The sequence below is a fragment of the Ovis canadensis genome, chromosome 6 (assembly GCF_042477335.2).
Source record: "Ovis canadensis isolate MfBH-ARS-UI-01 breed Bighorn chromosome 6, ARS-UI_OviCan_v2, whole genome shotgun sequence".
In the NCBI taxonomy this organism is placed as follows: domain Eukaryota; kingdom Metazoa; phylum Chordata; class Mammalia; order Artiodactyla; family Bovidae; genus Ovis; species Ovis canadensis.
Genome location: NC_091250.1, coordinates 73,406,128 through 73,415,490, shown reverse-complemented (window position 1 = coordinate 73,415,490; position 9,363 = coordinate 73,406,128).

Sequence of the window (9,363 nt, the reverse complement as noted above, 5' to 3'; positions counted from 1 at the left end):
AGAACTGCTGAATTAATTCATATCACAAAGACAGTCTAAGACACTATGTCAACACATTTACTGAGTGTTAAATGTAACCATTTACATGGCACTCTATTCAATGCCAGACTGCAATGACAAATATAACCAACTTTAGCATTTGCAGCCTTATGTCATATTTCTAATGATTGAATGACACAGTATGGAGACTGCCCTACTTTGATTTCCCCAGTTGAGAGAGAAAATGGGGAAAGGATGGTTTGGTCAATGCACCTATATCATTATTTTGGTCCTTGCACCAGTATTGAGAGTGAGTGGATGCTCTGAATGTTGTAAATGCTTTCCCAGTACTCAATGACCCCTTGCTAAACCTTCAGCATCATATTGGTGTTGTTCAAAGGTTGTAGCTCTTAATTCATGCTAATACACCCAGTCATTATTTCCAAAGTAAAACCCATGAGGCTGGATTCAAGAGATTTACAGTCTCACTTCTCTCCACTAACCCTCCAAGAGCCATTGTATGGAAGCTGAGTGACCTAGCTATACTAGTTTCCCGTTGCTGAGGTAACAAGTCACAACAAATATGGTAACTTACCCAACACAAATTTATTACCTTACAGTTTTGTAGGGTAGACAATGGAAATAGGTTTCTAGGCTTTGTTTCCTTCCAGAGGCTCCAGGAAAGCATCTGATTCTGTGCTATTTCTAGCTTGTAGAGGCTTCCCACATTCTGTGGCTCATGGCTTCCTTCTCTCTTCAATGCCAGCAACATTGCATCTCTCTGTGTTTTTCTTCCATAGTCACATACCCTTATTTTATTGTTTAGACTTCCTTTTCCACGTTAAAATCTTTTCTAAGGATTACCTACCCAGGCAATCCAGGATAATTTCCCTATTTTGAAGTCAGTTGATTAGCTGCCTTAATTTCATTTGCAAATTTAACTCCTCTTCACCACGAACCTAACATATTCATAGGTCCCAAGGATTAGAATATGGACATCTTTGGCAGGCCATTATTCTGCCTCTTATACTAGCCTAGACTCTCTTCCCTCAGGGTCAGTCCTTGGTTGGGGAACTAAGATCCCCCATGCCACATGGTGTGGCCAAAAAGCCTTTAAAAAACTTAAAAAATAAATTAACTAAAAATAAAAATTAAAAAATTGAGATACCAATATGTATGGCACTTTCCACATTAAACCAGCGTTTTTGCTTTTAACAAGTAATTTATAATTTCAGAGTAATTTCCAAATAATAATGGGTATAAGCAGTATCTGAGATATCTGCTCAAACATAAGATAATATGAAATACCTGTGGTTCAATTGGTGTCAGTGTCTCGGGTTCTGTGGTTTGTTGCTACACTTTTCACTGAACTAAATGCAAAATTTTATTTCAAGATTGTTGAAAACAATGAAGATGTAACTTTCTCCCCATGCAAATCCACAACCCCTCCTGAAGCCTATTTACAGTCTCCTTAGGAGCCCATGGATTCCAGGTTAGAAACCTTGCAATGTGAAATAGGATCACCTGGTCCTCTGCATGATAACAAAGTAATGAGAATTGTTAGTGCTTTCTGGGGGAGGAGAGCTGGCAGTGGAGTGTGTTGAAAGCCCTGGAAGTCTAGGAGAGGAGAGGTAGGACTCTTTGCTCTAACTCTAAAAGCAAAGAGGTGAGTGGGGACCCAGGTAGTGTGGATGGACTTCCAGGGAGGAATTTTCCATGGCCATGATGGCTGAGGGGATCCAGAGAACCACCTCATTTCCTGTTCCATCTGTGCTGGGTTCACAGACAATACTGGCCAAACCTTTAGGAAAAGCCTATAACACAAAACCCTTCTGTGTTAGTATGTTGAGGGTGGGGGCAGGGGCAAGAATGGGCAGCATACATGTTTGGAGGGGGTCAACCGAGAGCGTGGAAGCCTTTCCTAGTGGCCAGAGCAGCCATCCCAGACTTGCAGAGAGAGCTGTTAGGAGTCAGGTGACCATGAATAAGCAGCTGGCAATGTGGACTGAGTTAGGATGGCCGCGAGTCCACCCTTCTTCAAGCCAAATGTGTTAGAGGTAAGGGGCCTTTGACTGAGAGGGAGAAGCTGGATCTGGCCTGCCTGGATACGAGGGGAGACACTGAGGTTACAGCAGGTTAAAGAGTTGAACGTAACCCTATGTGAACGTGATCCTGTATAAATGTGACCCTGTAGGTAACGAAGGGCTGGACCTTAGAAGGGAGTTGAGCAGAGGAAAGTCTGCTATCAGTGGAGTTTTAGAAGGAGCACCGGGGCAGTGATTGGGGATCAAGTGGACCAGAACATGCTGGAGACAGGCTGTTCAGAGGCCATTGCAAGACTTGGAACCGCCAGGAACACAAAAGGAGGATGAAACCCTTAGAATCATGCCTTCTGGGAGAAGCAGTTCTGGACTTAGCTGTGCCTTTCCAAAGTCAAACAGAACTGTCCTGCTTCTTCAGCAAGAAAAAAACAAACCAAGAAAATAACTTGTGTGATTGCTTTGCAGTAGATGGAACTGGCCACCAAGTTCCTCCATTTCAGTGTGTCCTCACAGAAGAGAAGAATCTTAGCACTGAATCTCAGCATTGAGATTCAATAAAGTTACATCTTTATTAATCCTGAAATTATTCAAGAGTTAGAATCTCAGCAATGAAATTTCCTTGTTAAGTCTGATGGTGGAGAGTTGAGTGGAGGGTGGGGTAATGGGAGGGGAAGAGATGTCAACTGACTTCAGACTCCCTTTCATCCAGGTTGGTTTCCGGTAAAAGAGTCATAGGTGAGGCTGGGTGCCAGTCAGAACTGTGAAGCTCTATTTAGTCCATAGCATACCTGAAACATTGTTAGTTTGCACTGTTGCTTCTTCACTGTATCTGCAGACAGAGCGGACACAGGAGCACTATGGGAAGCAGAGAATGGAAGCCAGAAGGAAGGAGGAGTCTTAATTTTTTTTTTTTTTACTGAAGTGTATAGTTGTTGTACAATATTTAAGTTATAGATGTATAACAGGAAGGGAAGATATTTTTTGGCAGCCTTCAAGTTTTTATTTTATTATTCCATATTTCTTTTGAGTCATTTGAAAGCTTGAAAGAAAGTAAAAATGTTACAGAAACATTTTCCACTTTCTTTTGGTTACAAAATAGGCCGCCCTTTCTACCAAAAGTTAGTGCATATCACCCCATAGTATACTAATGTGGTTAAAGAAATAAGTGAAAAAGCTGTTAAGCCTATTCTATTTTTAAAATGTCCCCCCTTGTTTATTCCCTAAAGTCATGCAAAAATACTGCTCAGATCATGTGAACAGAGGATATAAAATGGCCCTCTTCTGATTATGGTGATTTTGAACAGCATGTTAGCAATGACGGTATTTATGGCTGAGAGAGTAATGGCGAAACATATTTGAAAACAATAGATTATTCATGCAGGGGCCATAATAGCTCCGTCTGCCTTCAGCACAAAGATATACAAGACCATGCATGGGATTGTGATCAAAATAAACAGTTGAACCAGCATGCATGACCAAGCAGGCTGTTCTCTCTGGCATTCTGGACTCTCTTGCTAAGAAGGCATGTCTCAGCCCTTCACCAATGGAAATGGAATTGCTGCAGCCTTTAACCCTGCTGCAAAATGAGCTGTCAAAGGTTCACACACTGAAGTGCATCTGCTCTTAAGAATGGAGGAATCTTGATAAGCATGACCCTGAGGACTAAAACACGGGAGAAGTCCAGCAGCCGTTCAGTCACCACCTCAAAAAGGACTTCCTGGAGAAGGAAATGGCAACCCACTCCAGTATTCTTGCCTAGAGAATCACATGGACAGAGGAGCCCGGTGGGCTACAGTTCACGGGGTTGCAAAGAGTCAGACATGACTTAGCGGATAAACAACTCAGAAAGGATTTAAGGGTTTCTAGCAGCAGCAATGGTCTCATGTGGCTGTGGAGCACTTGAACTGAGATGTGCTTTATTTTTCAAATTAGTTAATTAATTTTAAAAGCATTTTTGGTTGCACTGGGCCTTTGTTGTTGCACGAGGGCTTTCTCTAGTTGTGGCCAGCAGGGGCTACTCTCTAGTTGTGGTGCTTGGGCCTCTCATTGCGGTGGCTTCTCCTGTTGTGAAGCACAGGCTCTAAGTGCCCAGGCTTCAGTGGCTGCAGCACGTGGGCTCAGGAACTGTAGCGTGGGCTTTGTTGCTCTGCAGCATGTCGGGTCTTCTGTGATCAGGGATCAAACCTGTGTCCCCTGCACTGGCAGGTGGATTCTTATCCGTTGTACCATCAGAGAAGCCCCTGAGATGTGTTTTAAATGGAAAAATATTTGCCAGATTCTGAAATCATAGTTTAGTGAAAAGAATGTTGAACATCTCATTAGTCATTTAAAATTTTTGAGTACATGCTAAAATGATAATATTTTGGATCCATTAGGTTAAATGATATATATTACTGAAATTAATCTCACCAAATGTTAAACTACATATGAAGCTTGCATTTTAATTGTATTAGTAGAAATGTTATTTTGTCTAGTTAGAAATAATCATGAAGTTAATTCACATACATCATATAGTTACAACCTGGTTTAAACTATGCAAGCCCTCTTTTATAAGATTCTGTAATCTTTGTGAGGCTTCCCTGATAGCTCAGTTGGTAAAAAAATATGCCTGCAATGCAGGAGACCCCAATTCAATTCCTGGGTCGGGAAGATACCCTGGAGAAGGGAAAGGCTACCCACTCCAGTATTCATGAGCTTCCCTGGTGGCTCAGATGGTAACGAATTCACATGATCTCCTCATGTTCCTCATTTTTTAAAAAAATCTTTTTTTCTGGTTCTGTGCAGTCATTTCACAAAAGCTCTTGATGTAGAAAAACTCACAGGCTGTCTTCCTGAGCATCACAGTGGCTGTCTGGGCTGTGGTGGTCCACCCTGAACCCAGGATGGGGTGAGAAGGTCATCCCCACAGAGGGGCAGAGTTGGTGGCAGCAACTGCTAAGAACTGGCCATGCAGACTAATTTTTTGGCCAAAAGGAAGAGGGGAGAATCTTTGTTATTGACCTGGGTCTTGGCCAGAGAATGGCTCAAATGGGATTCTGAGTCTTGGTCTATGTTGAGAAAGGGTCCTCCCCTCCTGCAGCTGTCCCATCCCCTCCATCCCACTGCCCAGGTGGAACACCTTAGGCACCACCAGACCCTTTAAGTTCTCTCCATGCATCAGTCCTTTTGTGTTCTACCCAGCCTACACTGGATCTTGTCACCTCAAACTCTTATCCCTCAAAACTGCCAAATTCCTTGAAAAACTTCTAAGATGTCAGGCTTTTCCTAAACTGGAATCCATCTCCTAAACTGCTTTCTTCATTCCTATCCCTGGATCATTAGGCACAGTTGCTGAGCATCACTCAATCGAGCAGAATGGTCCATGAAAAATTCATGGGTTGCAGCCCCAGTTGTACCCTCAGCAATGCACAGCAGTGCATATGGTAGGCAGCTGTCTTGTTCTCTTTGGGGAACTTTACTACTCTCAGAATCTCCGAGAATTGGCAAAAAGAGCTCCTCCATCTAATTAGTTTATTCTGATATTATTGTGCAGTCTGGACAACTCTGTCCTGGGGACGAGGAAATGGGATTTCCAGAGTCCCAGGAGGAAGCATTCCTGACTACACATATGTATGTAGGTGCTTAGTTTTTACCACCCTGTGGGACCTAGCCCACCAAGCTCCTCTGTCCATGGGATTCTCCAGGCGAGAACACTGGAGTGGGTTGCCATGCCCTCCTCCAGATGATCTTCCTGACCCAGGGATTGAACCTGCCTCGGGTCTCCTGCATTGCAGGCAGATTCTTCACCCATTAGCCACCGGGGAAGCCTGACTGCACTCATGTAGGTGCCCAAATTCTGACAGTCTGTGCCCCCTCACCCCTAGAACTTGGGTCCCTGTAGTGTCAGCAGCTTGCACATTTTGCACATCGCCAGGGAAAAAGAAGTAAGGTTGGAGTCTGGTTGGCACAAATCAGGCTTCTCCAATGAGAGAAGAAACAAGAGATGCTCAGCAAGTGATTGACATAGGACACAGTCATGCATGTGTGTATGTATGTGTGTGAGTGTGAGCATCAGTGAGAGTGTACAAGGGTACTTTTCCATGTGCATGCACAGCATGAAATGCAGTGATGAACCACATGGTTCCTTGGCACTCAGGCCTTGTTCACCACGACTTCAAGCAAATCAGAACTGGGGACAGTAGATAAGAAGTGTAGGGTGTGTGGGTTCCCTCTAAATCTCTCTCTCAATGGGCTGCCCCATTGTTCTCATTTCCACCTCTAGCAACTATATACTTCCTCTCTGTCTCTGTCTCTGCTTGAAGGCTTAAGACCTGGTCCTTTTTATAACTATAAATATTTTACCTTTATAATAATAAATGTACTGTTTATTCAGCTAGTGTTGATGTTTCTGTGTATTACAATCAAAAGGAAGCTTGCCTAAGACAGACACCTTATACTTTGTAGAGTTTGTTCTCTAAAACATGCATTTGTGGGTTTCACTGAGCTGGAACCATGTGATTCATCACTACATTTCTACCTTGTTCTTTATAGAGAAGACCACATCATTGTATATCTCCCTGGTTTTGAGGCTCTAAAAGCAGATGGTCTGAGTCATTTATGTGACATTTTCAAGGAGACTGTGTCCATGAAACAAAATCTGACTTGGTGGTCAGAAATGAGGCAGATTATGGCTATCATTGCTAACCCAGCAACCAGATGCCTCTGATGTCTATTGAAAAAGTTGGCAAAACTGGGACTTCTCTATATTTGTAGGTTCCTGACTTATGATAAAAAATCTATCTAATTGAACAACTGAAATTCACCTCAGCATCCCTAAAACAATCTGTTTTCGTCTAATTTATGACAGCTTCTAGACTCTATAGCTTTCAGTTCTCCTTTATTGACCACTGTGCTCAGCTCTGACCCACAGCCATTGCTGATCCATTCTCCCCTCCCTTTTCCCCTCCTGCATACTTGCCATTGTGGAGCCTACACCATGCTTAGCCTGTTACTGTCCATGTCCTCACACTTCCCCCACTAATCCCTGGACTTCCCTCAATTTAGCCCAAATTGCACCTTCTTCATGAAGCCTTGCTCAGAGCCTCTGCTGCAATCCTTTTGGTTTTGGAATTTCTATAGCCCAGAGGTTCTCAACCAGGGGCAATTTTGCCCCCAGGTGACACTTGGTAATGCATGTCAAAGAATGTTCAAACTTCGGTACAGCTGCACCATTTCACAAGCTGGCAAGGTAATGCTAAGCTAAGCTTCACCAGTACATGAACTGAGAACTTGCAGATGTACAAGCTGGATTTAGAAAAAGCAGAGGAACCAAGATCAAATAGCCAATATCAGCTGGATCATAGAAAAAGCAAGGGAATTAAAAAAAAAAAAACACCATCTACTTCTGCTTCATTGACTATGCTAAAGCCTTTGACTGTATGGATCACAACAAACTGTGGAAAATTCTTAAAGAGATGGGAATGCCAGACAACCTTACCGGCCTCCTGAGAAATCTGTATTCAGGTCAAGAAGCAACAATTAGAACCGGGCATGGAACAATAGGCTGGTTCAAAATTGGGAAAGGAGTATCTTAAGGCTGTATATTGTCACTTTGCTTTTTTAAACTTATGCAGAGTACATCATTCTGGGCTGGATGAATCAGAAGTTGGAATCAAGATTGCCAGGAGAATTATCAGCAGCCTCAGATATGTAGATGATACCACTCTAATAGTAGAAAGTGAAGAGGAACTAAAGAGCCTCTTGCTGAGGGTGAAAGATGAGAGTGAAAAAGCTGGCTTAAAACACAATATTCAAAAAACAAAGATCATGGCATCTGGTCCCATCACTTCATGGCAAATAGATGGGGAAAAAATGGAAACAGTGAAGGTTTTATTTTCTTGGGTTCCAAAATCACTGGGGATGGTGATTGCAGACATGAAATTAAAAAACACTTGCTCCCTGGGAGAAAACCTATGACAAACTTAGCTTTGCTGACAAAGGTCCGTATAGTCAAAGCTATGGTTTTTCCAGTAGTTATGTACGGATGTGAAAGTTGAACCATAAAGAAGGCTGAGTGGTGAAGAATGGATGCTTTTGAACTGTGGTGCTGGAGAAGACTCTTGAGAGTCCCTTGGACAGCAAGGAGATTAAACCAGTCAATCCTAAAGGAAATCAACCCTGAATATTCATTGGAAGGATTGATGCTGAAGCTGAAGCTCCAATAAACTCTGGCCACCTGATGTGGAGTGCCGACTCTTTGGAAAAGACCCTGAAGCTGGGAAAGATTGAGGGCAGGAGCAGAAGGGGAGGACAGAAGACAAGATGGTTGGATGGCATCACTGACTCAATGGACATGAGTTTGAGCAAACTCCAGGAGATAATGAAAGCCAGGGAAGCCTGGTGTGCTGCAGTTCATGCAGTCGCAGAGTCAGACACAACTTGGTGACTTAACAACAACAGCCCAGAGGTTCTCAGTCAGGGACAATTTTGCTGCCAGATGACACCTGGTAACATCTGGAGATGTTTTAGGCTTTTCTCAACCAGCGAAGGGAATTAATTAGTAGAGGCCAAAGAGGCTGCCGGGCTTCCCAGGTGGCACTAGTGCTGAAGAACCTGACTGCCAGTGCAAGAGACACTGGTTCAATCCCTGGATCCAGATGGTCCCCTGGAGGAGGGCATGGCAACCCACTCCAGTACTCTTGCCTGGAGAATTCCTTGGACAGAGGAGCCTGATGGACTATAGACCATAGGGTCACAAAGAGCTTGGCACAACTGAAGTGACCTGGCACGAACACATGCAACGAGGCTGCTGAATGTTACACAATGCGCAGAACAGCCTCCGAAGAATTATCCAGTCCACAAATATTGACAATGTTGAGAAACCCTATAGTCTAGCCCAACTTCGGCACCATATGCCCTATCATTTGATTACTCATTATGGTATAGAATCTTAGAGTTGGATGGGAACTTTTAGAAATCATCCTATCTCCTGCCTGAACTGTCTGGGTAAGAAGACTGACCAAAGATATGCTGAAAGTCACAGAGCGAGTCTCTGGCATGGCTTTATCCTGATCCCTGTGTCTTTGACCACTTCCATCTCACAATGCAATTGTTTCTTTTCTACCAGGTACATTTTAAAAGCTTCTATAAGCCAGGTTGCTGCTGCTGCTGCTGCTGAGTCGCTTCAGTCGTGTCCGACTCTGTGCGACATCATAGACAGCAGCCCACCAGGCTCCCCCGTCCCTGGGATTCTCCAGGCAAGAACACTGGAGTGGGTTGCCATTTCCTTCTCCAATGCATGAAAGTGAAAAGTGAAAGTGAAGTCGCTCAGTCGTGTCCGACTCTTCGTGACCCCATGGACTGC